This window comes from Montipora capricornis, chromosome 2 (genome assembly GCF_036669925.1).
Source record: "Montipora capricornis isolate CH-2021 chromosome 2, ASM3666992v2, whole genome shotgun sequence".
NCBI lineage: Eukaryota > Metazoa > Cnidaria > Anthozoa > Scleractinia > Acroporidae > Montipora > Montipora capricornis.
In genome coordinates, this window is record NC_090884.1 from 6,584,244 (window position 1) to 6,591,743 (window position 7,500).

At 41.0% G+C, this 7,500-nt stretch overlaps 1 long non-coding RNA gene across 1 annotated transcript; it reads left to right on the forward strand.

Moving 5' to 3' along the window:
* Window positions 1-479: 479 nt before the first annotated feature.
* Window positions 480-4,453, forward strand: LOC138038636 (uncharacterized). The gene is made up of 2 exons (XR_011130272.1): window positions 480-1,607; window positions 2,532-4,453. It is a non-coding gene; the product is annotated as an uncharacterized lncRNA (long non-coding RNA).
* The last annotated feature ends 3,047 nt before the right edge of the window (window positions 4,454-7,500 follow it).

Sequence of the window (7,500 nt, forward strand, 5' to 3'; positions counted from 1 at the left end):
CTGAAAATGTGTCTCTAACTTTTCTTTTTTCACCTACAGAGCTTTTTTTTAATTTGAAAGACAAACGTTTTAAATTAATCTAAGCTAACATGAAAAAAATAAAAAAATATTCACCTTCCGGAAGCAGAGATATAAAAAAGTACAGTTGCAAAATCAGGAAAAATTAGGGGGTTACAAGATCAGCATTTACACATGCGTCACCCACTCATTCGAGTCCGCGCGAGAGTGGAGCTACAGGCGAACACAAACGGATTTAAGCGACCATTAAACCGTTTGTATAGAATTTTTTGGTTTTCGTGAATAGATGTCTATTTATATTCCTTATATATAGGAATAGGAGAAAGGTGAGTGAAATTAGCGCTATTTGTTTACTTCTGGTGACCTTTTTGAATCATGAGCTGGCGCAAGCAGCTTACATATTGCGTGCGTGGCTTACACGCGCGTGCGCTCAGCTAAAAACCCTTTTGAGCCTCCGTAAATGAAAAATTGAGACCACCCCTCCCCCCAAAATCAATGATGGGAAAATGGCACGTTTTGGCCTTCACACGACTTCATCCTTGTCTTAAGGAGAAGGGGGAATTTCTGTTCCATTTTATTCTGTCCAAGATTGTAGCCTGCGTAGCAAGCACAAGGGGAAAGGAACGCGAAGCAAGTGACCAAGCCGCACTCCCTCCCCAGTTCCCTTTTCCGTGCGGCTTGGTCACTCACTTCACGTCCCTCTCCCCTTGCACTTCCTACACAGGCTAAAGCGCATCCAATCAACTTAATGTTGGTAATGACGAGAAGGGAAAACCAGAGTACCAAGAGAAAACCTCTTGGGAGCAGAGTAACAAACTCAATCCACACGCACGTGTGGTGTCTAAGCGAATCTCAACATGGGCCATATTGATGGGCGGAAAGTGTAACCTTGTTCCCAGGGCTTTTCTCCACCCTGGGAACGACGTTGAGGCTAGTGATCTCACCTTCACTTCACCATCCCTGCTAGAAAAGCCAGACAATGTTACAGCACTGAAGCGATCAACAACTGGAGGCTAACAAATGGAGGCTAATGCTAGATTCAGCCCAGTAGTGAGAATTCAAAAATGGTCCATTTGGAGCAGGAGAACACCTCTCAGAACTCAACTAGTATGGAACTTAGTGGCCTTGCCCATGAGAAAGCCAGAACAGAAGTACCATGTGTCACTGACTCTGACAAGGGCTACAGACAAGAAACCAAAATGATACCCCTGGGAATACAGCAACTGTATTTTCATCATCCACCTTAAGCCCTGATGCAGATGCTGTAAGAGATCTAGAGGCAGACTGCTTTGGATTGCCCATTTACCAGTTTACACTTTCTGGAGAGCTTTATGTCAATCAGAGTTTGGTGGCTGCCATGGAAGTACCTTGTGTAGTTTAATATGTATTGTTTGGGGCCCCAACTCGCTTTGTGGATGGTTTCCACTTCATTAACATCTCAGTGGAAAGTGGCAATTGTTAATGCCATTGTGGAAGGGAATACACTACATGACAATGCATTTGAAGATCAGACAGTAAACCTGGATACCAAGGATGCTTTTGAAATTTCTGAAGATGAGCTGGAGTTTTCCACCTATGATGAGCAGCAGGCTTTTAGCCAGGCGGCCGTCCAGCCGTCCAAAGGACGGCCAGTTCTCAGAAATGGGAGATTTTCGACGGCCTGTTTTGGGCGGCCATTTACGAACTTCTGTGCTTAATGTAACAAAACAGTGTCTATAAATTAATAAAAGTTACATTTCTTTTTGCTCTCAAGAGTTGTTTTAGTGCTGCTGTCGTATTTTTCTTCTATATGAACACTTTTTTAGCGAGTTTCCTTTCTGTTTTGATCAAATGAATCAAAGTTCACAGGCAAAGCCACTGTTCAGTGATATTGACTTACCAAGTCGTCCCCAAGCTACTTTGCCGGCTGCCATAAATAAATGCGCACTTTGGTAATTATTTATGAGGACATGAGTCAAAGATCACGCGCCTTCCAACTCGGTAAGACGATCTCGCGGCTACAAATGTTATTGTAATCGCTTGATTGTATTCTGCTCTGTTCAAGCGAAATCTGGCAGGCATTACAACAAAATAGCCATTTGGTGTAATAACATGTGCAATCATCGTAATTACTTTAGGAATACTAATAGTAGGTGAATAGTTAAAGATTGTAGACCAGAATGCAGTTCGACCAACAAAGCCACGCATATCTGTTCTTTCGTGTAAATCATGGCTTGACAACTTCAAATTTCAATCACTCTTCATAACAACTGGAGTTCCTATCCCAAATATAATTCAATGTTAAACAAGGTAAGTTGAGGAAAGGATAGCTTAGTTAAATTATCAAGGAAAAAACAGCGGTGTAATAGGTAAATTTAAAGACGTTTACAGCTGTCAGAATCGCGGAAATAACGTCTAAGAGGCTTCAATTTTTCAAAATTTTCTGGGGGAGCATGCCCCCAGACCCCCCTAGGGCCACAAAAAATTTGGACTCCCACTTTCAAAATCCTGGCTAAAAGCCTGATGAGCAGCAGTGTTATTGCCAAAATCGAGACCTAGGAAACCAGTGTGTTTCACAGGACAGGCAGTTTGCAAAGTAAATTCCCAAATTTCATTACGTAAATGTCAATCAAGATCCAAAATTTAGAAGGACTCGCATTTGGGATTTGTGCTGAACTTTTTGGGGAATGTGGCGAAGCTTGTCGAGATTAGGAAGTTTGATCGGTTAGACCACAGTGAAATGTTCGCCACTGAACACTCATCAAAAATGCAATGTCCTTGAATCAGTAGCTAGCTGCGCAAGCTGCTAAATACTGGAAAAGTCTATTTTTAAGGACCTTTAGATCGGCGGACGACAACAACTAAGGGCCGATTTACACGATACGATTTTGTTGCATGCGACAAGCTCACGACAGGCCTACGCCATGACTTTACGATTGTCGTAGCGTTTTAAAACATGTTTTAAAATGCTACGACATTTTTGCAGACGTACAAAACAATCGTAAATCATGTCGTGGGCCTGTCGTAAGCCATTGTCGCATGCGACAAAATCTTACCGTGTAAATCGGCCCTAAGAGTACAAGTTTTAGATACTGAGCATGCGCATAAGGTTTGGAGGCCGCCATTTTTCAAAATGCGCATGTGAAGAACGTAAAATTTCGGTTAAACAAATGTTAATCTTTGCCAGTTTATTTTGGACTTCACTGCCATTAACGCTGGGCTTGCTAGTTTACAGAAGTCAATATAAATACTCCAATCGTCGGTACACAGTGACCGAGTTTTGTTTCCTTTTTTTGTTGGCTTCAATAATCCCTCTGCAAACGAACTTATCAACAATTTTGGCAATGGTTTGTTTCAGGTATCTCAGTTCCTGTCCTATTCGAGATGGTCCTTCCCATTCTAACCTCCTTTAAATATTTTTTCCGAAACTTGGAATTGCTTTTCCTTGCACTATGAAGTGACTCATTTCAAAACAACAAACGAGAGCTATGGCAAAAATTAGTTCCCATTTGATTGACAGTTACGTAATGAAATAAGTTTGAGGCGAGCATAAACTTCACAAACCGCCTGTCCAAAGTTTTGTGAAATGCTGCCTGCTCCCAGAACAAGTCGAAGTGGCTGGTAGAATACCACCAGTTCATGGCAGCACTGGGAAAAAATAAAGCATTGAAAATAATATTGTTTCGACGCCAATTTTCCATACTCTTCCTGTCTTTGGATCTTAACAAAAATCCCTTGAGCTTGTCACAGTTACACATAAATGTCAGCAACTTTGTTTTTCTTAAACAGGTCTTTTTCCTTCATTGCTTGGAGAAAAACTTCCATCCTTGTTCTGTATACTTTGTTTAATAATTGTACTGTTCGTATATATTTTTAAAAACTGACGGTTCTGTGCTGATTCCAACAGCAGTTAGGGCAGATTTCAATAAAGCAAAGATTTCACTGTTTCATGTAAACACAACGCCGAGGAATGAAGAGGAACTTCTTCGAGACGTCCTTTCGACAGTTGACTAGAGGGGCCATTCATCGGCAAATGCAATAAAATCCATGTATTCTTCCATCAAGAAATACAGCCCTCCTTCACTCACGCGATCGGGTGATCTTTCATTTCGGAAGGAAGAAGGGTCTTGTCTACCATTTTCATTTCAGTTGAATAGTACATTGCTTCGTGAGTGCATGATAACACGAAAATTTCATCGACATTCCATCGATATCCGCACACTTTTCTTGCTGGTTTACACGTATTCATCGTTGTACCGTTTTCTTCAAGCCGCATTGTCACGGAATTTGCTAAATTTCTTCGACCACACATGGGCAAGGCTAGCCTTTTTTGTCTCTTGATGCTATCCTGGAGGAAAATACTGAATATTTTATGAATGCTTTTTCAAAAACTGCTCGGGACGGGTACTAGCATTCGAGATAATTTGTCAACAGATTCTATCATCTCCCTTATTCTTACGTCCAGGTCTTCTCTTCCTCTTATAAATCCTCCATCTCTTAAGTCTTGCCCAGAAAGAATTTTCATCCATTTACTTGTCAGTTGATTTCTTATGGGCCTTCTTCTTTGGCTTTCGGCAAGTGGACGAGTTCGACGTCCCTGTACTGTCCGATTTTTTCATTTTCCTCTTCTCATCTGCTGAAGTATCATCGGAGCAGGAGCTTTTCGCTGGTCTTTCACTACCCGCTCTCCATCTCGCTTTCCGTTTTAATTTCTTCTTCTTCGCTATTAATACACGGATTCCTCTGCGCTAGACCTTTCGCATTCACTAGAATCAACGTCGTAATATTGCTTTGAAACAAGCCGCGATTCTGTTGCAATTTTTGTTTCTCAAACAGAGTCTTGTTTTCGTTGACAAAACCAACAGCATTATTCCACCATTTTGGTTTGAATCATATCACTTCGCGAAGGTTGCGTGTGTTTAAGCGTGTCCACGGAGCACGGGGAGTTCAAACTCGTATAGACAGTTCCTTTCGCGGTTTGTAACTGGACCAAACTTGAGCTTTCCTTATTTTCGGTATGGCGACCAAGTTTTTTTCCGACCAGTTGATCGTTGTCTCCCCAATCAAAAAGGGAGTTCTCGCCATATGCCATATGATTGGCTGTTGCCTAATCCATGGGAAAAATCAACAGCTAAAAGTAAAGGCAGGAACGCGGAACCGGGAACCGAAAACCAGAGTCTGGGAATAAAATTACAGCGGGTAATCTGCATAAGAATTCAAAATGGCTGACCAAACCAAATAAGAGGAAGTGAATTTAACATCTTACATAACATATTATAAAATAATTAGGATAGTTCGTGCACTGTGATTGGTCAATAGCTGTATTTAGATGAGAGTATGTCAACACGGATGTGACATCACATGAATTTTGATTGGTTATGTGTTGTCAGACGCGCGTTTTGATTCGCGTCAACGGCTTGCATAAGTGTCGAGAATTATCCCAATTCCCCCGAGTGTTCACATGAGGCTATGTAAACAAGGAAAAAGTCCTCTATTGCTTAAATATAATACTGGTATGAAAGCAAAATGTTTTTAAGACTAGGGCCGCTGTTTGCTGTCGTTGGACTTCTCGCTTTCATTTCAATACTGCATGCCTACAAGTTAAGTCACTATTTCTCGGTGAGTATTCGAAGCTACAATTTGTTTGACGTTTCTTGATAAAGTTGGCAGAGTTCACGTTTGTGGGTGTTCCAAAATCATTATCAGCAGATAGCATCGATGAGGTAGCAGGTCGTCGCATACCCGGTGTGTAATAAATTTGAACTTGGGCGCGGTCGTTTAAGGTGTTTTATAACCGTTTCGTGCACGCAAAATTGGAATAAAGCCGCCCCGGACGGCAAAATCAGCCAATTTCGGCGATTTTTCAATTCTTTTCGTTGAAATTTGGCCGGTTACGAGGACTGAAGTATGTAGCAGCACTACAATCCTTCGTCTAAGTGGAAATTCGAGTCGATTTGAGCTTTTTGGAGGAATTTTAATACTACAGTAGCTTATCCGGCTTTCTGACTGCTTCATCGAGTTTCCAAACTGTATACACGATACAAAGGGAAAACGCCGACGCTAAAAACTTCCAGAAATCACTTAATTAAAGCGGCACAAAAACCACACAACAGACAAGATACCTCACAAAGGAAGTAAGAAGTTTCTATTCAAAATTTCAGTTATATTTTTCAGTTTCAAGTACAGTTGTTTTCTCCAATCTTTTTCGCTGATTGCGTCAGTTTGGAAACCTTTGCTTAATCTGTTCACCCGTTGTTTTGTGGTTATTTTATGGACCCACTATATAAGTTGATTAAATAGCATGAAAGATAGGGTACGGCTACACGTAGGCTACCTGAAAGACTGCCTTATTTGATTTAATTCGACCTGCAACCGCTGCTGTCTGCCGATAACGATTTTGGACAAGCACCTACGAACGCGAACTCTGCCAAATGATGCAGCTTTTAGTAACGTCAAAACCGGTGTCTGACAATAGCAGACTGCAGACTGCCTACAAATAGCACTGATAAACATTATTTAAGTCTAAGCACCCATTTCAAATAGCGCTGATAAACATTATTTAAGTCTAAGAACTCGTTTGAAAACGGTTAGCTTTCAATAATTGTGATTTAGGGTTAGTTTGCAGTCTGCATCCTGCAAGTGTCAGACACCGCGCCAAAACAAATGGCAGCAACCATTACGGGAACGTTGACTTCGAATACTCACCCACAAATACTTTGCCCAGTGACTGAGCCTATAGGCAATATTAAAATGACAGCGACCGCGTAGTCCAATGCAGCAAACAGCGGACCTAGTCTCAAAAACTTTGCTTTCATATCAGTGTTGTGTTAAATTCTCTCTCTTGGTTTCGTCATCCATTTTGAACACCGCTGTAAACTAGTTCCCAGACTTCTGTTCCCCGTTCCCCGTTCCCCGTTCCCCGTTCCTACATGTTCCTATTTTTTCTATTTTTAACAATTCCTCGCCGAATCCCTTAGTTTCTTGTACTATACATATCTTCTTGTAAGTTTTATTCGGAGGTACGTTAACGTAGACGGGCTGCCTGATAAGACTCAAACATGGTAACTGAATTTGCCATTTTCTTTGTTCTCCTGTCTTTGTTCCTTCTGAGCTATTTTCGAGGCATATATACCCTTGTTCAGAGGATTTGGCTGAATCTAACTAGACGTCATCCACAAACACGGGATGGAAACATTGTGGGTATGTAGCGTTAAGTCTAATGTGATAGAATTAGTTATAAAATTGATGGACTGGATTGATTGCAGAAATGAAATCCAAAAAAGGATTGATTAACTTTTGGAGCTTTTTGGCACCAACGTAGCTTGTTTCAAAAATATAACCCTTTGACCGCAGTACGTGGAAACGTACGGCGTACAGACGTAGGTACGGTTTTACAGTTCAATTAAAACAATGCTTTCCGTGAGTTTAACTTTAAAAAGCTTTAAATCTGTGAAATGTAGAGCTAAATACAATCCTGAAAAATTAGTTTAACAACTGCAACAG